Here is a 27613-nt window from a genome sequence, read left to right as displayed (position 1 = left end):
GAGGAGCCGCAAAGTCTGGCATGTCCGTATCCATGTTGGGCACGCCAAACACCTCCACAGCCTGCACACACCCCTCTGCCAGCTCTTCTAAATCATTCAACTCCAATGACACAGGGGTGGGACCCCCACCTGTCCTCCTTGCATGCCTAGCCCTGTCCGCCATTTTTTGTTTCAGGCAATATTTGAAGTCTTGCCATCTGTGGGCGAAAAAGGAACCATTATTCCGTTTTTTTGGGGGGGTTTTGGTTTTAGGGGGTCAAGTTTTTACTTACCGCCATTTGACATCCCGGGCTAGACGGACATAATCACCCACCCTATTGACAGCACTGGCTACCTCCTCCCACATTTTCCACTTCTGGCTTGTACCCATATTCCTGTCTGCCTGTGGCAGGATGTCCACACACTTCTGAACCAAAACCTCCATCTCCTTTCTTGTGAATTGTGTCTGCCTTTTCTTTTTCCCTGCTTTGGCCGGAATACTGGGCCCAGCAGCCTCTTCCATGTCATCCTCCTCACCTATTTGTTTAAACGTTTAAGCTTGCAAACTTTCACTATATTATGTTTCAAAATAATTCTTGTTTGGAAATGCATGAAATACTTACTGGCAGACTCTTGGCCATTGTTTCCCTGGTCTGTAGCCATTTCTTACCTCCAAACAAGAAATACACCAGAATGTTTTTTTTGGGTCGTGACGTATTTATACATGCGTCCTTATTTTTCGTCCGCATCATTGATTGTGCGTTCCTATGATCCCTCCTTAATTTGGGCGGGAAAATAAACACTATTTATGGCTTGGGGCGTCTCGAGTCGAGGTGGCGGATGTTGGTTGTTGGAGGTTACGTTGGTCGGAGTGGATTGTTGGCGGGATTTGTATTTGGCGTTGTTTGGAGTTGTTTTTGGTTTGTCTTTTTGGAGTTTTTCTTTCCGTTCGCTTTTTTTGGTGTGGTTGTTTTCTTTGTCGTGTTATTTTTTATTTAGTTTTTGCCCGTCTTACTTTTGTTCACTTTGTGTCTCCTTCTTTTTGTTAAATTTGGGTCGTTAATTTTTTTCAAAATCTCCTTTGTTAGGTTTCTTTTGGATCTGCCCCAACAACCTTTTTATCCGGTGACTTATATATCCTCTATTGGTAAGTTTTTTTTTTCACTTGTTTATTAAATGTTCATGTTTTTTTTAACGCAACTTTGTTTGACCTTACACTTTTAACCTTTGGTTTTGTGATTCCGAAATGTATGAACTAATTAGCGCTTTTGTATCTGCGTATTTTTTGTCTTGTATTTGCAAACTAATTAGCGCATTTTTATCTGCTTATTTTTTGTCTTGTATTTGCGAACTTATTAGCGCATTTTTATCTGCTTATTTTTTTACTTGTATTTGCGAACTAATTAGTGCTTTTTTATCTGCTTATTTTTTTACTTGAAATTGGTTATGATTTCCCTTTAGCAAATTTTTTATAAATTTGGGCCCAAATTGAGGTAGTCTGCGCACTGTCGTTTTGCTCTTTGCCCAAATGTGTGTTTCTCCCCTTTTATGTTTTGTCTTGCACCCAATTTAGATTCCTAAATGCCCACCCTAAATTGTTGCATTGTTTGTTTGTTATTATTTATAGGTTGGGAAAATCATGACAATACCCCGGCATGAAAGCATCATTGGATTGTATCGTCAAGTAATTTTTCAATTATTTTTGGCCAAAAAAACCTTACATTCAATTCTTGCCATTTCAGGTTGATCTTGGTCGGATTGTTCTGGCCATGCTCCCGGAAGCCGACCAACCTCAAGCTCGTCCCAGGCGTAGGCATCGTAGGCGTGCAAGGCCCCAGATATATCGAACATGTGTCACCCTTTTTGGAATGCCCGATGATGAGGTGTTAAGACGCTACCGTCTTCCGCCCCAAATCATCATAGACACTCTCTCATTAATAGAGAGTGATCTTGAGCGGCAAATTGACAGTCCTACAGCAATACCACCACTTACGCAATTTATGGCGGTGTTACATTTCTGTGCCTCAGGATCGTTTCAAACAACAGTGGGAATAGTGGCGGGAATCTCCCAATCCTCCTTTTCCCGGATCCTGAGGGCAGCGATGGAGGCCCTTTTCAAGCACATCCATTATTTTATTCAAATGCCTTTGGATATGGATGCCCTTAGTGTGGCCAAGGCAAATTTTTACCAAATAGCTGGCTTCCCACACATCATAGGGGTTGTGGATGGTACTCACATACCACTTCAGCCTCCAGCACGGCTGGAGGCCATATTTCGCAACTGGAAACACTATCACTCCCTGAATGTAATGGTGGTATGTGATGCCTCCCTCCAGATCCTGTCCCTGAATGCAAAATTACCCTGAAGTGCACATGACTCATTCGTCATCCGGCAATCAGGGATATGGCACAAATTAAACAACCTACAAGCTAGTGATGCGTGGCTTCTGGGTAAGTGGAGACCTTTCGTACATAACAATGTTAAGCTTGATACACAGTGATCCTGATGTTGTAACTTCTTTTTCACAGGGGACAGTGGCTACCCTTGCACGCCCTGGCTGCTCTCTCCTTATTTGGCTCCCACACCAGGGCCACAAAGTAATTTTAATTCCGCACTTACAGCCACCAGGCAAGCGGTGGAGCGCTGTATCGGCCTTTTAAAAGGCCGATTCAGATGCCTCCACCGCTCTGGTGGCGAGCTCATGTATTTGCCGGATATGGTTTCAAAAATTGTGGTGCTGTGTGGGATATTTCACAACATCGCCATAAGGAGTGGTGTCCCAATGCAGCCAGAGGATGCCTTGCCTGAGGATGGCCCCCCCGAGGTTGGTCGGAGGTCAGTATGTTTGTGGGCCCATACGCGATGATGTGGTGGCCAGATATTTTAGGTAATTATTGGCACAAAAGAAGTTCTTTGACACAATGTGGTAAGGATTTTTGGAGACCATCTAATTAATTTGTTTTTTGTTTCCCATCTTCTGTTTGATTTCATAATCTTTGGGACTCAAACGATGACTACTTCCTGCTACCCAAAACAAACCTTCATGGGGACACATTGGATATATATTCTGGAACCAATATTGAAATGCAACATTTGTGGAATCATGTTGGCATGCTCATTCATCAACCAGTTCTTGATTTTTCTTTACTTTTTTCATATGGTATTTGATGGGTTGTATTTTTTGTTATCACTGTGTGTATTGTTTGTGAGCCAACACTTTGGTTTTTTTAGTTATGCTGTGAATAAATGTTTTGAAAGTGTAATTTTGCTAATTTTATTGACCATTGCAAGCAAGTGTAACCAGGTTCACCCACGTTAAAATTGCTTAAGGGTTAATCCTGTAATGTCGCAATTTGATCTAAATTTAAATATGCTTTCTGGGTCAAAACCAACACCAAAAGGTATTCTGTACAATCAGTAGTCTTTGTAATCTCGTCCTAAGCAGGTTGCCCCCCAAATTGGAACATGTAAAATGTAGTAATATAAAAATTGAAACACACCAAAAAAGCCCAAGCAGATTGTTACTGTTAGCTGTTTCATGTGCCTGTTTCCTAAAAATCTACAACACACAATCTTAGTGACATTAATTGCAAATACTTGCTGGAAGAGTCTACTTATGTCAGTGTAAACAATCTAAGATTTGGAGACAAGGAATGAGACAGAATGCTAAGTTTAAATTTTTTATTAAGAAAAAATTTTTAAAATGAAAAAAAAAAATTATGGACGCAGGATCCCAGACATACGGTCAAGGACCACCAGCAGGCCGATGACGTGGCCCCGCATCACTTGGACGCACCCGGCTAGGTCTGCCAAACACCTTTGGTCCTCTGTGGGTTAGAAAAGTGTGGGGCTTAATACATAATTAATGAAACCCACTGAAAAAACAAGCCAAACAAAGGTATCCAAAAATGACAATATTGTGACCAAAAGCACATTTAACCCAAAAAACAAAAGGACACCAAAATGGACAGCCAAAAAATTGCACAAAAAACCAAAAAATTTTGACAGGTGGGATATGTGTATGGGGAAATCAGCAGTAAAAGGTAAAGACAAACAGAGATCTACCCCAAATTCTGACAAACCAAAAAAAGTAAAAGGCACAGACACAGGATTAGATCCAAACATTTAAAAACACAAAAAAGGATAAAAGGGAAACATACCGTTCAAAATGACGCCTGGCCCAGAACCAACTCCCTCGTCCTCCTCGGAGGTGGCAACATTCCCCAACGAGGTGGGAGGGGTGATTTCGGATTCAGGGGAGGGGGTAGTTACGAGAGGGGTGGTTGGAGGTGAGGGGGAATTGGGATGGAGGGGAAGGAGCCCAGACGCATGTGCCACAGGATCTGTGCAGGCTGGGGAGGAGGGAGAATTTAGGGTATTTTGGGGTGAGGATGTTTGGTTGGAGGTTGGGGAGAGGGGCGAGAGCGCCGTCTTTGACGGCGATGATGCCGTAGTTTTCGCTCTGCCCCTAAAAGATGGAAAACAAATTGTGGTTATTTTAGAACATCGACTTGTTAAACGCTAATTTTTTACACCCAAAATATGTAAACATGCCCATGCAGATATGAGTACAAAGAATAAATAGGCCATACATGAAAACATGCCCATGCAGATATGAGTACAAAGAATAAATAGGCCATACATGAAAACATGCCCATGCAGATATGAGTACAAAGAATAAATAGGCCATACATGAAAACATGCCCATGCAGATATGAGTACAAAGAATAAATAGGCCATACATGAAAACATGCCCATGCAGATATGAGTACAAAGAATAAATAGGCCATACATGAAAACATGCCCATGCAGATATGAGTACAAAGAATAAATAGGACATACATGAAAACATGCCCATGCAGATATGAGTACAAAGAATAAATAGGCCATTCATGAAAACATGCACATGCAGTTAGGGCCACAAAGATAAACATGAAAACCACAGTCAAAAAAACTTACTTTCAACTATCTGCATGCGAAAGCATGCCAGCAAGCGGGGCGTCCGCCGTTGCAGGTCGGACCACCTGCGCTCCAGCAGGCGGCCACGTACCTCCGCATATGCGGAACGCTTTTCCCTATTGGTGATGGGGGGAGGCTGGCTGGTGATCCGCCTGTCCATCACCCCGGTTAACACCATCAGCTCGCGCCTGGTGAATGCCGAGGCTCTCATGATGGCAATGGTGTATTTTATAAAAAACAATTTTAATAAAGACCCGAAAAAAAATGTGATTGGCTAATGTATTTGGGTAATTAACAGGACAAATTCTATTGGTTAGTGTATGAGTCATGTGTTCGACAGGGCCACAAATCTATTGCGAGTTATGATAGGCTTGATGCAGTGACATGCGTAAGCTAATTTAAATAAAGAAATGAACCCAGTAAAATATGCGTGGTTAAAAACAAAGAAAACAAATGGATAATTGGCTCAAACATGTATTTTGACAAATAAAAGCGAATGTTTAAGCCGTACGTATTCTGCGGGTAAACACAAACACGGACAAGAGTAAAGTTTATTGCATTTCCAAAAAAAAAAAATTGACGAGCAATTAAGATAATTGATATATTGATTGGCATGATACGATTGAGGGAGGTAGGCAGAATAAAGGAGCAGGTAATCGGAATCTGACAGGCCCACTTCCGGGTTGGACTTGTGCGTGCGTTCCCTGCAAGCCACATTGGGGATGTACGCTCGCTATTTGGCATGCTCGTTAGTTAGAGGAGGGGTCGGTAGAGTTTGGGGAGGATGTTTAACTGCGTTCGAAATTACGAGCGAGCGCTTGAATTAACATAATTCTGTACGTACGCCGAACGTACGAACGCCCACTTGCGTCCGGGTCTGAATGAGGGCCTTAATTTGCTAAAAACACTTGCTTTCTATCAGTTTTACACTGTTATATAAAAAAATACAAAAATTAGCCATTTGACACCTTTTAAGAGCCACGAATACTTTGCTTTTGGCTACTAAAAGACTTTTATACTGTTATCCAATGTTACTTTGCACTTTTTTGTAGTACAGTTCACAATTTGTTCCCACACTTAGGGATCCATCATCATGCTAATTATCAGGGCCCAGACAGCCCCCGATAATTAAGTGTCCAACTCACTGTGAGTAGCAGCGATGGACACAAATTTACCGGTGCAATTCAACATTGCTCCAATGCAGAGACAGCAAATCCGAAAATCAGCTGTCTCTGCGATCCCCTTCACTGCTACTTTCGTAGCAGTGAAAGTTAGCACTGTCGTGTCTGACTCAGCAGTACTAATACGTCTGCATGAACTGGGCTTCACGCAGGTGCACAAAGCCTCATCGTCTGGTGGAAGGAGCTGGACAAGGGCAGAGGGATCCAAAAGGACTCTTACCAGGACTCTTATCCATAGGGAAGGAGTGGAAGTGCGGGAGCTAACGCCATCTGAAAATGGTGAATGCTTCTGCAGTCAAGCTCTGAAAATATTATATTTTCAGAGCTTCATGAATTTGGGTCCACATACTAGTGTATGGGAACAGCGGGACAGATCGGGGATCTGAAAGGCAAGCAGGAGATTTCAGTGATATCATTACCTCTCTAATGAGTAGCCTCAATACTTAATTTCCCTATGAGTAAATACTGGCTGACCTAGTTTTCTGATAGGCAGTCAGCAAAACATTGTTTTTTTTTTTTTATTGTGTGTGGTATTTAAAAATTACTAGTGTGTGTGATCAGGCTGTGATACTGTGTTTAAGTCTAATACTAACTGTCAGTAGGTCAAGGGCCACTACCTTAATATTATCTGCGCAGATGGTGGACAGTTTGTTTTCTACAAAAAAAAAGAGTATGTTCAAAAAACTTCAGGCCATGATACTGTGTTTAAGTCTAATGGTGAGTAGATCAAGGGACACCATCTTTATTAATATTATCTTCACAGTGCATCAATATGGATCACAATGATCAATCGATAGAACAGCAGGATCAGCGACCAAGTACTAGCGCTGCAGCTGTTGCTACAAGTCATGACGATACGTACTAGTCCTTCAACGTCATTTACTAAAGTCGGTGTTCAAGGACATAGATGGTTTTAATCAGGGCAGCTGAAGTCAAAACAATATTTTACATTGCTGAAAAAAATATCACATCTAATAAAGGGAATGTTTCCTGCAGAAAAACATAAAATTGCCAACATGCCATACATTCCACCCAGTGGCAAGGAAAGGCCTTGGTTTTTATTTGTGCGTGGTGGTTCTGCAACTACTGTCAGTCAGGCATCATCTTCTGCCTCACATGACAATGCAAGATTTTTTTACTCAGAGTCTGGAAGAGGGGTCAAAGAATTAAAACAGGAAAATCAGTTATGAAATAAACACTGTGGCAAAAGAACAAACTGTGTTTCCAAAAATGTCACCCATCCCTGAGGAGTGTTTAAGGGGTATATTTACTAAAGTGTGGGTTTATAGAAGTGGAGATGTTGCCCTTAACAACCAATCAGATTCTACTTATCATTTATCTAGCATGTGTGAGCCTGACCTTTCTGATACAGGACATGTATAGAGGCCTCCTTCCACCATTAATGTGCCCTCTGCCAATATAAGGATGAGCAGCACAAGTAAAGATGCTGGCATTTGAGGATGATACTGAGAAAGTGCAAAAGAATGAGGGGGATATTTGTGTAGCTGATGCCATTAATGGTGATGTTGATGATGAAGATGTTATTTGTGCAAGTGAGGCACCAGTGGAAGCAGTTGTTTGTGCAAGTCAGGCACCAGTGGAAGCAGTTCTTGCCTGTGATAGGAAGAAAGCTATTGTCATGCCTGAGGGGGATATTTGTGTAGATGATGCCATTAATGAATCTAGTTTTAGATAGTTAATTGAGTTCCTGTGTCCCTGCTATCAAATTCAATCTCGGTTTCATTTTACCAGAAAACCAATTCTTTGCCAGGATGTTAAAAAAAAATAATTCTTGGTCTACAAAATGCCATTGTACCCACTATTCACTTAACAAGCTGTACTGTTCAGTATTCACTTGACAAGCTGTACTGGGCAGACAGAAGATTGCATGACTGTGACAGACCATTGGGTGGGTGTATCGCCTTCAGCAGCAGCAGCAGTAGTTAGCACAAAACGGCAGCTTATTGCCAGGCAGACTGCTCTCTGTATTACTGGCTTCAACTACCAGGCATTCCAGTGTCAACCTGTTAGAATAATTAAGGGATGTCATAGCAAAATGGCTTACTCTGCTTGCACTCTCCCAAGGATTTGTCATTTCTGATTATGCCAAGAATATTGTGAGAGCATATAAGCTGTGTGAATTTTAACACATCTCATGTTTTGCTCACACTATCAACTTGGTGTTGCACATTTTTTCTTTTTTTAAATGACAGGGGCTTGCAGTAGATGCTGTCTTGAAAAATTTTAGGACATTTTCGCCATTAAGCAATTGCATGTAGAAGATTACAGTGGCTTCAAGAAAAGTACAATTTGCCATGCCGCCAACTGAAGCAAGAGGTAATAACAAGGTGGAATTCTACCGTCAGCGAATGGAGGAACAGCAACAAGCCAATAATACCTACACAATAAACCATGACATAGGGAGAGGAGGGGCAAAGTACAAGTTGAATGTGTTGTGTAACGTGCTGAAACCATGCAAAGCACCTGTGAAGTGAGTTCAGACTCTGCCAGCTTGAGTCAGGTGATTCCCCTAATTAGACTTTTGGAAAAGCAGCTCGAGAAACTGAAGGAGAAGATGAAACAAAGAATGTCGGACTTGTAGATCAAGTCCTTATTCGCTTTGCAAGGATCCAAGGGTTGTCAGCATCATAAAATTGAATCATTTTTGGGGGCCCAAATAAACCAATCTCTTCAGCCACAAAGTGGCAGTCCCTGTTGCTGCCGTGATTGGTTTGCTAAACTGTGCATGTCCTTTTTAATAAACAACATAAGGTTGGGTGGGAGAGCCCAAGGACTATTCCATCTTGCACCTCTTCTTTTTGCATTATGCACTGTTTGGGGCATTGATGAGTTATTTTTTTCATAGACAACAAACATTTTTATTGTTTATCCTGTCTGCCAGTCTCATGTTCTCATGTTCTGCCTGCTCTGTCACTTAATTTAGCCAGCCAACTTGCTGCAGCCTTTGGCCTATATTGATGAAAGTGAAAACAATATTGTGAGCTGTGAGGTCCTCAAAATTGACTGGAAATTACTGGATATTAATGTTATTGAGGTTAATAATACTATTGGAACAAAAACATTCCCAAATTATGTGATTTTAGCTGTTTTTCGCATTTTAAAAAAAACTACAGATCCAAAACCAAAATACGTGAGGGTGGTCTTGGCAAAACCAAAACACAATGATGAATTAGAACAAAAACCAAAACACGGGAGTCGGCGGACATTTCTATTTTATACACAATATAATATATATTTTTTAAAATAGATTATTTGAAAATGATATACACAGCAATAACATTTGCTACAAATTACTTAATTCAATTCAGTTGATGTTTGGCTGTGTATATCCTCGAGAATTTGTAATACCCCCCATAGGAATTTATTTATTTCTTTGCAGTTGTTTCGTGTTAATTTGAAAATCTGTCAAGTACAGTATATAATTTTTTTTCATAATAACAATTACAAATATAACATGTATAAAAATGTTTTTATTCTATAGCCAAAAACAAGAATTCGAGAATGATTCAGATATCAACCTTCAGGTTTGACAAAGTGTCCTTCAGATGCAGAAAAGATTTATACCTGCCATTCAAAGTCAAACAGTACATTTTGTACATTGAATATAAACAGCAAGCATATAGACATATAACAAAAACAACATAAGATAATATAAAAAGGTTGTAGTATACTTATTTTCAAAGGCAATGTCAAAATAAATATAGGCATGTTATTTTAGCCTTAGTACTTGAACAGAATCAAAACAATGTTTTTTATTCTTTGTGTTTTTTTTTTTTTTGAAGGTTAATGAATATAATGTATATTTTATTGTTTCCAGATGAAAATATACATTTACATCTGTTCCTGTATAATATTGTACAGTATATGAATCAATTGCCTGCCTGGAGTTTTGTGAGCAGAAGCCTTGCTGGTTTCTCATAAGCACTAATCACTCCTGATCCTTGATGGCTTCTGGCTCAGTTCATACCTGGAGGAGTTTAAGGATATATTGTGGATAAGATGATGATATAATGTGGGAAGAGGTAGAAGAGGTATTCAAGGGACTTTTTATATCTCCACTCTCTATGGAACATTAACTGCCACTGTCTCTGGGTGCTGTAGTTTAATGATTCCCCTACAGATCGCTCCTGTCACTCGTAGAGCATTACATTATTTTTTCCCCCACCTTATGCTTAACTTCAAGGCTTCTATAAATATAATTGTCAGATGAACCAACAAAAGACATTTATTTTACATTTGCTAATTATTTGTTGTTCAGTGTTTTAGTCTCCTGCAGTTTCACTTTATTTCTAATTTGAGACATGATTTTTATGAGCAGTGATAAATGATCTTTTAACTCAGGATTCATTGCTTTGCTGCAGTTTCTTGACTCTGCTTTGCACTAATTTGAGCAATAGCGACTCAAATCTATGCAGAGTGTCCCTGAAGGAAAGGATTTACTGTATAAAACCCTTGAATTTGAGAATGTGACTAATGTTGTAGGACAAGGTTTATCCTTCATACGAAATCTCTGATCTAAATCCATTAAGAAAAAATGGAGCTAATTCAGAGATATACATTGTTTCAATATCAACGCAAATCTCCAATTTATTTTAATCTGCACTTGTGCAGGAGCTGCAGTGTGCGTGTGAAGATCTTGACCTGTCAATGCTGTTGCAGATGTCGGGTAAGTGACAATCTGCAGCCATTTGAGGGAGGGGGTGAGAGTGTTGCAGAATACAGAGGTGTGTGGGCCCCGTTTTCTGGGAGTACCGAAGCCAGTAACTGGGTCCTCAGACGCAGTTTCAATGGCCCCGGCAGCGTGGTTTTGCCAGACATCCTGAGTAATCTGAGGGTTAGTCAGATGTTCAATGACCTCCTGATGTTCAGGTGGTGGATCCAATTCTGCATCTTTGGACGCAACCAGCAGATCAGAGGGAACCAGCAGGGGGCGTCTTTTTACTAAAGACACCACCTGCTGCATTAGCATGTATACACAGATCCTCTGCATCTAAAGTTGCAGCACTGATCCACACTGCGTCCAGCTCTAAATCAGGCCATATATACCCAAAGTACAATAAGGGGCATATTTACTAAAGTGTGGGTTTTAAGAAGTTGCCCATAGCAACCAATCAATTCTACTTAACATTTATCTAGCACCTTGTAGAAGATAATTGCTAGAATCTGATGGTATCTGATGGAATCTATGGGCAACATCTCCACTTCTAAAAACCTGCACTTTACTAAATATTTATCCCTAAGTGTAAAACGCCTCTCCACCCTAGCAGCAGGACAGTGGAGGTTTGATGACTGGGAACCTTGTTATTTGCGTAGTGACAGTCTAGGAAGTCAGTGGACCTGTGAGCAAGAGCAGTGCTTATTCTCCCCTTCCCGTATGTGAGAAGTGGAGATTGGCGTAGCAGGAATATGTGACATATGCTCTCTCCACTCGTCTATTCTCACATGCACTCTCATTATTCTATTATTACTTGTGAATGGAACATACTGTAAAATTACATGTTCATGACTTTACAGGTATATAAATATGTATAATAACATATTTATTATCCTCAGATTTGATTATTACATAGAAACCACAGAGGGAGAGAAGGGCAGACATAGGCTGAAGAGAATAAAGAGGAAAGGGTGGTAGTCTTAGATGAAGAGATACGTTTTGAGGACACATTTGAAGGCTGGAAGCTGGGAGAGTGTCTGATATAGCATGGTAGAATATTCCAAAGGATAGGAGCAGCACAGGTGAAGTCCTGGAGTCGGGCATGGGAGAAGTGATCAGGGAGGAGAAGCAGTAGTCATTGGCAAAGAAAAGCAGACAGGAAGCAATGTGTGTGGGAATGAGGCTGGAGTTTTGGGGAGGAGAAGAGTGGGTAAGGGAATTATATTTTAGTGAGTAGTATGAATTTAATTCTGAGTGGGACAAGGAGTCAGCAAACAATTGTAGAGTTAAGCATAGACTGAACTGGGAAGGGTCAGGAGTAGACTAGCGAGTAGTAAAATACAATACAAATACAATACAAAATGTGATAGATACAGTAACAAGGGTGAGGGTGTTAATGGCTTCCAGGTTGAGGAATCCTGGAGATATTGCGGAAATGTAAACTACAGGATTCAAGAGAGGGACTGGATGTGAGACTTGCCATGTTGGCCATAAGACCCTTTATCTATCAGCTTCCTTCCTGATGCATTGTCCAGTGGTGAAAGGTGTTGCATGTGGAAATTAATTATGTGTACAGCACAATTTATTCCCACTAAAGATGTCAATGATGCTGTGCTCAAACTGCCCACATCATGGTACAGCATGCATGGGTGGCACAGTACAGTACTTGTATCCCTTCTCCACTAGAGGAGCTGCTGACAGTGGTGAGTATGTAAGAGCAATTAGGATTTTGTACTTATCTTATGTGCAAGACAGTTCCCATAAAACGAGACTGTCCTGCCAAAATCAGAACAGTTGGTAGACTGTGCTGCTTTCTCTCACTCATAAATACAGCCTGCTCATGAGGTCTTATTCTATGTTGCTACTTATATAGCATTTGGGATTTTTAGGTTCTGTTGTGGAAAACATGCTAGGGCTAGTTGATATAATGACAGGAAATCCCATGCTGTTGATTGCCTCTTATGGTGTCATCAGCGTCACAGCCTATCATAACCTACTGTAGTGCTATAAGCAGCTTTTGTGAGGTGACCCCACACAGTTGCCAGTCCAGGCTATGAGCACTGGCATTACGTTTGAGGGGTGATGGGGCATCATCAGGCACTAAATATATGCTTTAGGTGCACATATTGTTTGTGGATTTTTCTAGACTTAACACTCACTAATGTATTTACAATGGAGGGCCATAAAATGCTCTGAGATTGGTCACTGAGGATGCACATAGTGTATAATGCATTGTGGGATAGCACTTGGAATGCAGGTAACCCGCAAGTTGGGCCTCCTGTATTCAGACATCATCATTGGGCATCTGCACGCTGCACTTCATATTGATTGTAGTAAGCTGTAACCAGTTTCGGATCTACATTTTTGGGACCCTGAAGCTTGAAATGTTATGGGGCCCCTTTGCAATCAGCAACAATAGGGCAACATCCAACAAGGTCCAAAGGGCTTTGCTGCCCTTGCAAGAACCTTGAGGCCCAAATGATGGAGATGTAGAAACTCCCCAGAGAGTGAGAGACTGTAGGTAGATATATATATATATATATATATATAGATGTAGGGACCCCCCAGAGAGTGAGACACTGTAGATAGATAGCTTTATGTAGAACCCCCCAGAGAGCAGAGAGTGAAAAACTGTAGATAGATAGATGTAGAAACCCCCCAGAAAGTGAGAGACAGTATATAGATAGATATATTTAGAAACCCCCAAGCGAGTGAGAGACAATATATATATATATATATATATATATATATATATAGATGTTAAACCCCCCAGAGAGTGAGAGACTGTAGATAGATAGACATATAGATAGATGTAGAAACACCCCAGAGAGTAAGACACTGTAGATTGATAGATGTAGAAAAACCACAGATAGATAGATATAGAAACCCCCCAGAGAGTGAGAGCAGATAGATAGATAGATAGATAGATAGATAGATAGATAGATGTAGAAACTCCTCAGAGAGTGAGACATTGTAGATAGATAGATAGATGTAGAAAACCCCAGAGAGTGAGAGACTGTAGATATATAGATAGATAGATAGATAGATAGATAGATAGATAGATATAGTAGATAGATGTAGAAACCCCCCAGAGAGTGAGACACTTTAGATAGACACCCCACAGAGAGACACTCTGATAGATGTAGAAACTCCCCAGAGAGTGAGAGACTGTAGAATGATGTAGAAACCCCCCAGAGAGTGAGATACTGTAGATAGATACCTGTGGGCGGAGGCTGGCCCCACGTGATTAATGGCTGCCACGGCACTGAAGGGGTTAACCATTTTTAAAAGGTCAACAGACGCCTGGGTTAAAATGTATGCTGTCAGTGCTGGGGGTTGGGTGTGTTTAAATCTATTTATATTGTCTGTCGCAGGCCGGACCTCCTCCAATGACCGCGGCAGTGTTAACCCCTCAGTGCACGGTGCCTGGGGTGGTGGGTGGTAAGGAGCCCTTAAGTGCTCCATGCTGGGGAGTGGAGCTTAGCTCCCAATGCCCCAGCTACACAGCAAGGCTGTGCGGTGCTGTACGCTGACTGCCTGGAACCATGAGCAAAGCTCCCAGCGCTCCAGGGTAGCAGGAAGCCGCTGAAGCTGTGACAAGTGTCCTGGACTGCAAGGCTAAGCACCGCACACAGGTGGGACCGGGCTAGCCGGCTCCCTGCATGCGCTGAGTAACCCCCGGTGTGTGGCACCTCAGCAACCCACGGTAACGTGGCTGCCGGCTGGGGGGAAGGGAAGCAATGGCTCCCTGAATCCCCGGCACTGAGAGGGGGCAGTACGGGGCACTCGCAGCCAAGTCCTGTGGCTGCGGCGCTGACGCTGAGCTCCACTCAAAACAGCTGGAGAACGGAAAAGCATTTGGTGCAATTCTGTTGGTCGCAGGATAGAGATGCAGCCATAGTAAAGGCAAGATGTTTATTGCTCATAGTCTTGAAACAGACCCTTCCTTCAGTTTGAAGGGGTTCAGCATACAGAAATCAAACAACAGTTCTTCTCCACAAAAGGATATACAAGGATGTACTGTACAATTTTACCTGATATGCAGCCTTCTTTTATGCCACTCCAATACACATTACCAAAGGGGGTAAGTCCACCCTGTGGTTTCCAACCAATCACCTTATGTGACTGTGCTGTGCATGTGCTGCCCACATGCACGTTTAACATTGTCCCCTATGGACAGTGGGGTGTGGTCAGTCCCCTGTGCCCGAGCCTACCCACAGAGCTCGACACACCCTCAGCTCCGTCCCGTTTGCAAGGGAAGAAAATTGCCCTCCAAAATGGACTTCCAGGAATCTGCTAAGGGACCAAGCCTACCACCTCTGCCTGAATCTGAGCTCCAGAGGTGGGCAAGCAGGGACCCCGGACATGGTTCCCTGGCCACAGAGGGGAATCCCTTATGGAGCTCCCTGAACACAATTAGCTGGCTGCATTAACCAGCTTCCTATGCACCTCCTCATACCACTTCCAGGCATAAGGCTGCATAGGAGGACATTTTATTTCTCTGGATGGTGCTGGAGGATCCAGCAGCCCACTAAGGACCCTGGATACCCTGGACTTCCAGAGAAATCCCAGGTAAGTGCACTTTTAACTTTAGAATACATTCAAACACATTAGAAATACATTATATGTTATTTTATATATATATATATATATATATATATATATATATATATATCCACTGAGCCTGTGCCCTGCACAGACATTCACAGAATGCAGCACTGCAGCTCAGGACTGCTTCCCTGGCTCAGTGTTGCACGGACATTTTATAATATATTTATTTAAGTTTTCCCTGTATTCACATGTAGTGCCCAATGCTTAGTGCTGGGGGTTTAACCTTTTTGCTGCTGGTGGTACTGGGAGTTAGGCTCCCAGGTTTCAGCTTCCTGCACAGCCTGTGGTGCTCTACCCCCGGGGCAGCATGCCGGGGGTTAAACCTCCTGAGTGCCAGCGTCTCCAAGTTCAAGCCCTCTGCCAGCTACTGTGCAGAGCCTGGTCCATTGCGATGGTTTATGGGGATATCATCCGACACCAATCAGTAGGTGTGGATGCAGCTTGTCAACGCATACACAGCAGAAGCGGTTACAGGTGCCGGGCGGTGGAAGCCTGGGAGCTCATAAGCGGTTCCGAATGCCGACTGAAGGAGCTCAGTGGTGGCAGCAACATACACGTCCATTGTGCAGTGTGCGGAGACAGTGACAGACGGTCACTGATGGCAAGCGGGAATCCCTAATACCCCAAGTTCCAGTGGGGATCAAAAATCCCAATCTGTTATCGGGAGTCGGGCTGAGGCCATCTGGTCACAATACCCCACAGAGAGAAACTGTGGATAGATAGATAGAGAGAGAAAGAGAGAGAGAGAGAGAGAGAGACTGTAGATAGATCACATACAAAACCAAAACTTACTAACTTCCTCTGTAGGACCCAAGCTATCGATCCTCCTGTGTGGGATCTCTGGAATCCCCCTGAGTCAGGTCTCTCCCCCAAGCTGCGTGCTCCCCCCTCTGAGCTGCATGCCATCCCTCAGTCAGCTCAGCTTTCAGTTTGTAGTCAGCACTACAGGGCCGACTTCTGGCAGATGGGACAGCACAAATGGAGATGGGAGAATCTAGTGGCACCTGGCAGTACTGCACTCACCAGTGACACTGACAGCAGCTCTCTATTCTGTTCTCGGCCAGCTCATAAGAGCCATCCTCTGGTCGGAGCTGAAGATAGAGGGTCTGGCAGCCAGTAATGATAAGGATGGGGTTTCAGGGTACTCAGAACCCCCTCCAAATCCACTACTGTAGAGCATATTTTAAGGTCAATATTAAGTACTTCAAGCCATTGGCTTATGATTATATCACTAAAATAACCTTATTTTAATAGCACACACTTAAAAACTCCATTGATTTTGGTGAAAATTTCACTCATTAAAAAAAATTTGCTTCAGGGCCCCTCCGGGTTCAGGGGCCCTGAAGCTTAAGCTTCATTAGTTTCACAGTAGATACTCCTCTGGCTGTAACTGTGTTTGCCAAATTGTCAGGGATTCTATCATAAGATCATAAAGATTCTACATTTAGATTAGAATAGGCATCATCTATACATGTAAACTTGGAATATTGCAGCCTAATGTTTGCTTTGAGTTGTGTAGTGATATAATATGGTGACGTGTGATCAATTAATTAACTTAATTGGCCAGTTTTATAATTAAGTTCATTCATTGACCATGGTGGGTCAATACATCAGCAGCAAATTAAAATGGTTTCTCAATGTTCTAGTAAATTAGAGGTAAACCTATTGGAGATCTGACTTTTACATTCTCACAAATGTAATATGTTAAACAAATTAACCTACAATATTGCCTTGGAACATGCCACACTGATTTCCTCATGGGGCTGGCTGTCACTGAGGAGTGCCCATTTTTTGCAGGCTCAGTTTTCATACGGAATTCTGTTCCGTGCTGACCAGTTTGGGGCTGGTATCACATTATGGGAGAGAGAGAGATTAAGTAAATTCTGCAGTATTGTGGCACAGAGCTGGACTCATATCCTACTCTACAAGGATGGATCCAAAAGTCTGTGTCCTGACATAGTAGTAGATGTTGCTCCCATATTGATTTTCTGTATGCATGTACTAGTGGTCTTAGTAGAACACTGTGGAAAATGACAGCACAATTTTTATGGCACTACACCCCAGCTAGAAAGAGTCCGATAGCCTGAAGCAGGTCTGTTTTTTCCTGTTTTCAGACAGTAATAGTGTGCGAATTAAACACTCACACTCTATTACATTGCCACGACATGTATCCTCACAATTGCAAAACATCTGGATGCGAGTTGTGGGGGTGTGAGAAACATGTGAGTTTCCATGTTCTCGCACCCTATTACATAGGGTGAGTTCTGAAAATGTATAGCTCTATACTCACACACTTTCCAAACTCAGACCTTATTAAATGTTGCCCTATAACTGGAAGTGTGGCATACCCTTGTCATAACAGCTTGGATAGCGGAGGGGAGATAGCCTTCTAGACACTACAAGCCATTTCAGTCACTTCTAGGCTTCATGTAATAGGAAAAGAACAAGAGATGGACTCCTCCACCAGCAAATATTTGGTAGCGATTTCATAATTGCCAAATCACATAGTAGATAGAATATCACCAAGAGCATGGTATAAGAAATCAGTTTGTGGTGATGCTCCCCAACAGTAATGTATACGTGTATCTAGCAAGAAGTACTCTTTTTGTCACCTTAAGAGACCCCAACAAAGACAGTACTTGTTTTCTGCTAGATACACTTTATGTAATAGGGTAATGTAAAAATCTACACTACCACTTCTTACCACAACCTCATGCATCACACCACAGGCCTCTGCTTCTCACCACAACCCTCTGCTTCTGCCTACCCTGGCTCCTTTCTGGCTATTGTGACTGCATCAGGGCACCTTCATGGGTTCGTTGGAGGCTGTCTCTCACTCTTGGTCTGCCTTAGACATAACCCTGCTCACTCCCTGGCTTCTTCCCCTCTCTAGGCATCTGCAAAAGGGCACATTGCTAGCTCTGATTGGCTCTCACTTTGCTGTTTCAGCACCATGAGCTTGGTGTAAGATTAGATTTTTGGAAGGAAGGAGCAAAAAGCACACACAGGTTTTAAAAATACAGTTTAACGAAGTAAGGCTCCCCAAAATTCTCATTTACCATTAGATTACGTCAAATAAAATTTCTCAACATAGTCCAGTTGAACACATATTATCTAATGATATAATTATAAAATAAAAATGACAAATCTCTAACTTCTCTGGTTTTAAACGACTGTGGGTCTGATTTAGGGTTAAACACAAAAAATACTGCACAAAAATAGATCTGCACAGTTGTGTCCTGATTAAAAATATGTCAGGTATCATTAATGACGTGTATTAATGTACAGATTCATCTGAAGAAGTAATTATCAGATGAAACAGGTTGGCTCAAGGAAAAAATTGAATGTCTGATAACCCGAAATCCATATAGTGCACCAGTGTTACACAGCCTGCTCTAATTGCTACTATAACAGGAGTACAGTGAGCCTGAGGTCTCCAGGCTAAAGTGGCAATTAGAATCAGGTTCAATGTCCCACCTGCCAAACACTACCAGCCCTCTGGTGGTGCATGTTTTTGGTATATGTTGGCAGTGCTTGCTGGTTTAATTGTAGTATCTTGTGAATTTGGCTAACCCAGTAGGTCCAGAATATTGGGAATAGGTGTGACAAAGACCTCTCCCAGATTATACTAATATTAAACTAATATAATACTAACACTATAGAATAAATTAGTAAATAAAACATCTTTTAGTTTTGCATGCAGCTTTTCACAAAGGGTCTCATTCAGACTCTGTCGCAAGCACTGAGCGCTCGCAACCGGGTCAATGTTAAGGCCCTGCGCACACGCAGCAGCCGCACTGTGCGTGCGCAAGCCCCGGTGTGAGAGAAAAACTCTCTCGCTCCGGAGCTCACTACAAAAGGGGCGGCTGTCGATGTTGATCCACAGCTCGCCCCGTTTTGTAGACGGGGCGTTGGCTACACAAACGGAGGCATTCCTGACGGAACGCATGCCATTTTGTGGGCGGCCGCACTGACATCAGCAGTGATGTCAGTGGGGAGCTTCCTGCTCGATCAGAGCAGGAAGCTCCCTGGGGCTTGCGGTTGCCGAGACCCAACCTTAAGGTCTCGTCGCAAGTCCCGATGGTCGCGATGGTCTTGACCATCGCGACCATCACCCTGATCAGTCGCTAAAGCTGTGGGTGTTAACCCACAGCTTAGCTAGCGAACAGGAGGTCGCACTTAAAAAATCAAGCGGCCGCCCTCATTCAGAGAGAGCGATCGCTTCTTGCAACCGCCTCTGAATGAGGGCCAAAGTCTTTTAGTTTAGTTTTGATAGCAACTTACCAAATACACACTTTAAAAGGAAAAAAAATTCAAGTGATTTAAATAACGGGCTCACTAAATTCTGTCTTTTACCACTTTAGGAAAACAAAAAAGAAATCAGTTGATTAGGATGGGAAATCTCTTGTAATTGTTTTAGTGGTGGAGACTTGTAGAAGTGAAATAATTTCACTACCATGGTAAAATGGGGCTTGTAGCTATCAGTTCAATTCAAATAATATTTTTTTAATCTCTTTTAATTTTCTATTGCACTGTAAGTATCCCATTGAAGTATAACAATTAAAGAATGAAAATAAATCAGCGTTTTGTGAAGTCTTTTATTTAAATTATTTTTTTAATTAACTACATGTGTCCTTTTACACTGTAGCTTCAGTCACGCCAAATAGCCCATCTCAGCGTGCCAATAGCCCAGGCGACTTGGCCTCGCCTAGTATAATTTTTGCTCAATATTTGCCTCTTATTCGCACAAATAAAACAATTGGAAGTGACAAAACTGCATTGCTAGCGTACACTGGTCTTGATTCAGAAGTGGTCGGGAATCTGCGCAGACGCCTGACCTGTACTGCGCATGTGCAGTACGGGTCCTGCCTGTTTGCGTGCAGACTTGCAACAGACTGTCAGTGATTGACAGTCTGCTGCTGTCTGTGGGCAAGGAGGGGGCGGCGACGGCCTCAGTTTCCCGAAATTGAGGCATGACGCCATCGTTGGGGGGGGAGCGAAGAGGCTAGGATCTCCGTCGGCCCCATGGGTCACCTAGCCGGCCGATATTCTTGCAGTTTATCCGATGCTGCACAGCTCGGATATGTAATACATGCAGGAGGCATGATGCCTCCTGCTACATTACCATAAATGCAAGGACCGAATTGCAATGCTGTTTGCGTGCGATGTGACTAAGATGCAAACTTTTTACAAAAAATGTAGCAAGCTTCTCATCCAGAAGTATCTTATAGTAGGTGTGCCGGTCGTCTTGCGTCATATGGTGTATGGATGCTCAGTGAATACGAACACATCTATATATATTATAATGAAGAATTGGTATTAGGGACCACATTTCCTTAATATTGAGGGACCCCATTTCCATGATAAAAAAATCAGTGATCCTTTAAATTTTTTAATCATTATTCTGCAACCACAGCTATTTTTTGTACCACCCCCTATTAAGACTTCAGTCCCACTCTGACCAGGCTGAGTCTAGTTCACATTATCGTATGGGGACTCTGCAATATGGGTTTCCTTCTGGTTTAGGTCGAGCCAGTGTAACATAGTGATTGTGTCCACTTGTAGCCGAGGGAACCCATGTTCCTCATCCACTTTCTTTCATAGCATTGGGTTGGTAATTTTGGAGAAGCACAATCATTTTCAAAGTAAATATTTTTTCATTATTCTTGGCGTAATGGTTAGCATTACTGCTTCACAGCACTGAGATCTTGGGTTCGATTCCCACCCAGAACCTTATTGTACGAAGGAAGTTTGCACTTTCACCATGTGTTTGTGTAGGTTTCCTCCCACACTACTAAAACTAACCTAGTGTATATGTGTGTGTACAGTATATGTGGCAATATAGAGTGTAAGCTCCACTGGTGTAGGGACTGACGTGGACGACTAAATATTCTCTTTAAAGCCCCATCAGAATATATGTACGCTATATAAATAACTGCAAATAATAATGCTAATAATAATAGTGAAAGAGATACAGATACAAGTCATCATTATTAACTTTTACCCCAAGCTATTCAAACAGCCTGAGCCAAGAAAACTTTATGATGCTGTCTGCCATTGATTTGCTCCTATTTGCTAAATACTGGGACTAAATCACTTTTGCACTGAAGGGTAAGAGTCCCCCAAGCAGCCAGTACTGGCATTGCAAGCAAAAAGTATTTCCAATTTCAAGTGTTACGTTATAGTGATGTCAGCTTTTCACCTGTAGGACTCAAAGTTGCTTTACAGACATCAGAAAACATGGTACATTGTACAAGGATTTGGTATTGGAAAAAACAGAAAATCACACGGAGATAATTGAAATCAGCTGAAACCTAGAGAGCACAATAAGCATATTGCAGGGTTGGTGCAGACATTTTGAGAAATAACTTCCATGGTTTATATATTCCACCCATGAAAGGTACAGATGAGGCAGCCGTCTTGGGCGCACTACGTAGGATTACCCTGGGTGGAATAGGTTATGCCTAGAAGAACCGACAAAAATGGGTGGTTGCAGCATCTCCTAACGCTAGGAGTAGGGACCCACCATAATCGTAAGGTCCATGTATTTTTCATCCCATCCATGAGTGTACCAGGTGAGGCAGCCATGTTGGGTGCACTATGAAGGTTGCACTGTGGGAGATAAGCCATACAAGGACCCAAGGCATATATGGGAAAACTGACACGTGTGTGGCAATATGGTATGTGACATGCATCCTGCACATGGAGGATGCACTTGAATTGAGGTATAGCACACCAGTATAGTCTACAGTGGGGTGGAAGTACATGGTACAACAAAACAGGGAATAGCAAATACAGCAAACAGTGATGCAGATCGGGCATGACATATATAGGTGACTGAAACATTTGTAATATGATACACACTGAATGAATAGATACAACTGACTGTTCATCCTGCCCAAGAAAGAACCATCCAAGGCAGCCATCTGGGGTGCACTGCCAAGGTTACGTCTGGCAGTAGCGTAAATGTAACGTCCTGGTGGAGAGAAAAAAAAAATGAATGAGAAGCTGAATACAAAGGTATAAAGGGCCATATAAAAAAAAATGGTGACAGCATTGTACGTTAAAAAACATTTTAAAGTTAATCAGAAATTAAAAATAATAGAGTGATCTGCAAACAGCCACATGACTCAGCCTGTGCTTAGCGTCTCCCTCGCTCGAGCGTGTGGTTTTGTCGCAATCCGGAAGTTTGTGGAGTGCGATTTGGCTGCAGCATGAGACTGCCCCCGAACCCAGTCTCAGGGGAATTGAATTGAAGGTGGAGTGGCAGCATTCCAGGTTAAGTATTAAAAATGTGAACATTTGATTGATGTTGGTTTTTATAGTATACTTTAACTATTAAATAACTATTTGTAATAATATTATCTGTAATATATATCTAATATATAATTAATTAAGAACCCATGGATTGCTGAATAAGAACAGCTGAAAGAAAGTGTAAAATTTTGTGAAACTGTAAAACTAAACACTTAGAGGACAATGAGAAACATTATTAAATCACCTGGAAACAACTGAATCAGGAAAGAGCTGTATTAATGGAAAGGCCCACAGGTCAGTGACATCACCCCGATTTTATAAAGGGAGAATGGCTTCCCAAAATATGTGCGGTGAAGCTAATCAGTGTTCGGAGCTTGCAGCTTTCAGCAACTGGGTGGGCACCGAGGCTCAGGAAAAGGCGCTCCTAGTAATATAGGCCTGGACGATGGTATAATGGATAGAGTGTAATGTTTTTGATAAAGCAGGTGTGATCTGGCATCCGGCTTCAAGGGAATATTTTATTACTCAGGAGTTGTCTAAAAGTATTTATCCGATATACTGTGCATTTATTTGTGACATCTGACAACTTCAGTATTATCTATAGAATCCTTACTTTGCATTGTACCCATTTCAATTGATGCCTGCGGCCAGGAAACTTCTGTTCGGTGCACTTATTGCTGATGACTATATATAAGCATTCTTGAATTGTTTCAATGTACAGTATGTGCAATATATGAACTAGATATTTTTCTTAGATAATATAGGGGAATATGTACTAAGCCTTTGAGAAAGATAAAGCGAAGAGAGTTAAAGTACCAACTAATAAGCTCTTAACTGTCATTTTTCAAACAGCCTGTAAACTGACAGGAGCTGATTGGTTGGTACTTTATCTCTCTCCAAGACTTAGTACATCTACCCCTCTGTTGGTTTTCATGGAATGTGGTATGTACATGCACAAACTCTTTAGCTAAAGAACTAAATTAGTTCTATCTTTTGAAATCCAATCAGGCCACCCTAATCCTCACAAACCACACCTATGTTATGTCCAAACCCCACCCCTTTCAGACACATTAGACGTTTGCTTGAATCCAAATCACCTAAACTCCCTGGTGGTTGATATCCGCATTGTACCTTAAAGACTGAACACAACTAAAACTTATCTAAAATAAACACATGGATAACAGGAATTTGAATCAAATAACGGTAATCGAATGTATCTTTAATGATCCAATAATCATTGAATTACGTATTAAAGTTAAATTAAAGTTAGTACGGTGGTGGACAACAAAGAAAAGACAATTCCCACAAATACATGCAAACCAAACAAACCACTAGTTGATATTCAACCCTCCAGAAAAGCACGCCCGGATGGGCTGTGTCATTTCCCTGTAGGGAAGATTTGGCCTGTAATTGATTAAGGAGAGCGCACCCATCTAAATTATATAAACAAATAAAAAACACATTACAATCCTTTCCGCCACAACATGCACAACCAAAAGCAAATCAACAAAGGGAGGGAGGGAATTCCAAAAGCAAAGAGACTACTTCCTGGTGACCAGCGCAAATATCAGAATTAAACACGCCCCCCAAGAATCCTATAGGCTAACTCTAACTGCCTATTAATATTTCAATCACAGCAGTAATTCTTAAAGGAACCCCTGCTCCTACAACCCCAGGGTTTAACCCAGCTCTGACATTTTGTAACTGCCTTACACTATTCTTCCAGCAAGTCCTATTTCCAAATGAGAACACTAATATGGTCGGTGGCATTCTCTGCTTTAAAAAACTAAAATACTATTAGATTGGATCCAATTCAAAAACAGAATTACACTCAAGCAGTTGTGCATTGTACATTGTGTAAATGCTATGTACAACCTTCTGCAGAAAGGAAAACATCTTGAAAACATATGCAGCAAAATGAGACAGCCAAATTCTAATCCCTTTATGGGGAATTAAAAGCCTCCAACAAGTTAGATTCTGTGAAATTACTTATTTTGACATTTTCTTACATAAGCTCTCCAATGCTAAACACAACACTTTTAAAATACACATTATAAAATAAAGTGCCTTGCTGAATAGAGAACAGGTAAGCACGTAGAGCAGGCGTGATTTATCAAGATGATTAAGATGCCTCTCTCCACAGTCACACACAGCAGTGTTCATAATTCATATAGCTCCACTTGTGTGTTTTCTGTGAAATCTGTTTTATTCCACCAGCCTCCTGAATGCTTCCATATTGTATGTTGTGCGGCAGATGTGAAAGAGGATTATAAATCAATATTAAAGGTGTGTTATTACGCTGCAGCTATGCAGAAGAATCTTCTCACCTCTATTTCTGGTTACTAACTGGAACATGTCCCTTTAAAACAAGCCTATTTAGAGCACAGATGCTCAATGAATTCAGCAGACAGACGGTATAATGGAATGTCAGTGTTCTAGTCTGCTGCCTTCAAGCTATAGCACACTTTTTTTTTATTGTTATTAATTTCTTGTCTCCGTATCCAGGGCTGCCTCCAGGCTCTAAGCTTTATATGCTGGTTCCATTCTCCATCTTTGTTTGCCGCTACTAAAAATATAGGAACAAAGAAAAAACACTCAATGGAAACAATAATGCAATTAAATCAGGTGTTGTACAAGTTAAGATCAAGTGGATGCCTCTCTGCTCACAGCCGCTCCTGGTATGTCTTACAGAGCGGAAACTGACCTTCTCTATTCTATAGATACTGTAGCAGTCACAAGCAGAGCAGAGTGCATCATTTGTACCACTTTGTATGTCATGGGGTTTATTTACACCTAATGTACTTAAGCAATGCAGAATATTTTATTGCTTATTATAAATTAATAACCTCACAGAGAAGAGGTTAATTTAATTTCTAGCTACTGTAACTTTATTTCAATAAATATAATGGACATAGTATAACATGGGGCAATATTCACAAGGCTTCTCACTGAGAGCCAAGGGAACCGAGAGGGGGGGAGGGGTGGGTACGCTTTATCTGGACCTGGGCCTGCTGGAGGGGCCCAGGTCCTGCAGCCCTCCCGCCCATGCCCCCGATGTGGCGTGAAACCCTACTGGTGCTGTGGTACACTGACTAGGAACATCTGAATGTACTCTCACCCCTTTGCAGCGACTCTCCTCTTCTCCGGCTATGGTGTGGGTATGGCATCCATGACCAGCAGGGCCCCCCAAAACATGGATGCAGGGGCATTTTAAGAGAGGAGGGGGCCCATGTGCACTCCCCGTGCGGGGCCCCCTCCTCTCTTCCCGGTGGCTTTCCAGCCACCGGAGCATTAGTAGACTCCGGGCACTAGACTGCCAGGAGTCTACTGCGCATGCGCAGAACACCGGAAAAATGGCAGCGGCGGCCATTTTTCTGGTGTTCTGAGCAGCGCTGACAACTGCCGTGGGACCACTGACAGATAAGTTTAAAATAATATGGGTGCAGGGTATGCGGTGCAGCGCCCCCTGGAACCGGGGGCCCGTGTGCCACGCACACACTGCACCCATTATAGATACGCTACTGCATGGATGCTTAGCACAAAGTACCTGATGGAGGGAACACATATGGTCAGCAGGTGCAGTGCAATAAAAAATATGTTGGGCGCTAGACCATGTCGTGTTGAAAGAACAATAAACTTTATTTTACACTCCTCCATATCTTCCAGCACAATAAGCAAAGCAGTTACAAGGTCTACTTCGCCAGCTTCCTCCAGCACAATACTTGCAGCAGATGGTAAATGCTATATGTTTCAAACTTAATGGTTACAGAAGATTAGTTACACTTTCATCTCCAAATGAACACCTCCAGCATTGTATTACTCAAATGTCACAGCAGTAAAATAGTAGCACATACCCGGTGTTGCTGGGCACAGTGGTTCTACCATATGTCAGTCCAACAAATACACCATACAGCATACAGGAGACTGCAGATTCGAAGTTCAGACTCCTAACGTGTGGAACATCCCATTACATAGGGACCCTCTGTCCTTCCATCACCCCACATACACCTTCTTCAGACATACTGACATCTTGTATATCCAGGGACTCTGCCTCTAGTATGCATCCCACTATCCAAGGACTTTTCATCTGACATGCTGCAAAGGCCACACTCCTCACTTCCGGCGGCCCCAGCTTAAAATGGTTGACCTCCTCCACAAGGATGCAGGGAACTCGAGACTTTATAGACTCAACTGGCCCTCTGTACCCATACACTAGTATGGAGACCTAAGTTCATCAAGCTCAGAAAATAAAAAATATTTTGGAGCATGACTGTGGGAACATTTGCCGTCTATGGGAAGGAGTCCCAGTTGCAAAGAGTAATCCATCCAGATCAATGGCGTAACTAAGGTGGGTCGAGTGGGGCACGTGCCAGGGCATCATAACCCCACATGGCGTCTGGACCAAAGAGGACTTGTAACTCTAATAATGAGCAGACAACTGTGCCTGCTGGTGCTGACTGTAGGGGGAGCTGCGGCAGAAGCAAGCAGCCCCTCCCTGGAAGTCACTGTCAGCGACTCACTCTTCCTTCCCCGGTGCTCTCTCTGCTCCGGAGCAGCCACTGGCCAGCAGGGTAAGTATTAGGGTTTTTTGCTAGGGGGGGGAAACAGACTGCCGCGGGTGGGTGTGACTTTTAAAAACAATTGATGACTCTGTGTCAGTGTGTGTCAGTGTGTCTATCTGTGTCACTGTGTGTGTATCTGTGTCAGTGTGTGTATCTATGTCAGTGTGCATGTATCTGTGTTAGTGTGTGTGTATCTATGTCAGTGTTTGTGTCTATCTGTGATGGTGTGGCTGAGAGATGATATGGAGGGAGGTGATGGTGTGGCTAAGAGACAACACAGAGGGGGAGGCAATGGTGTGGCTGAGAGATGATGCAGGGGGAGGTGATGGTGTGGCTGAGAGACGATGCAGAGGGGGAGGCGATGGTGTGGCTGAGAGATGACGCAGGC

The sequence above is a fragment of the Taudactylus pleione genome, unplaced genomic scaffold (assembly GCF_031769625.1).
Source record: "Taudactylus pleione unplaced genomic scaffold, aTauple2 ptg000082l, whole genome shotgun sequence".
NCBI classification, from domain to species: Eukaryota; Metazoa; Chordata; class Amphibia; order Anura; family Myobatrachidae; genus Taudactylus; species Taudactylus pleione.
The sequence above is the reverse complement of the archived record's forward strand: the minus strand, read 5'-3'. Positions refer to the sequence as shown.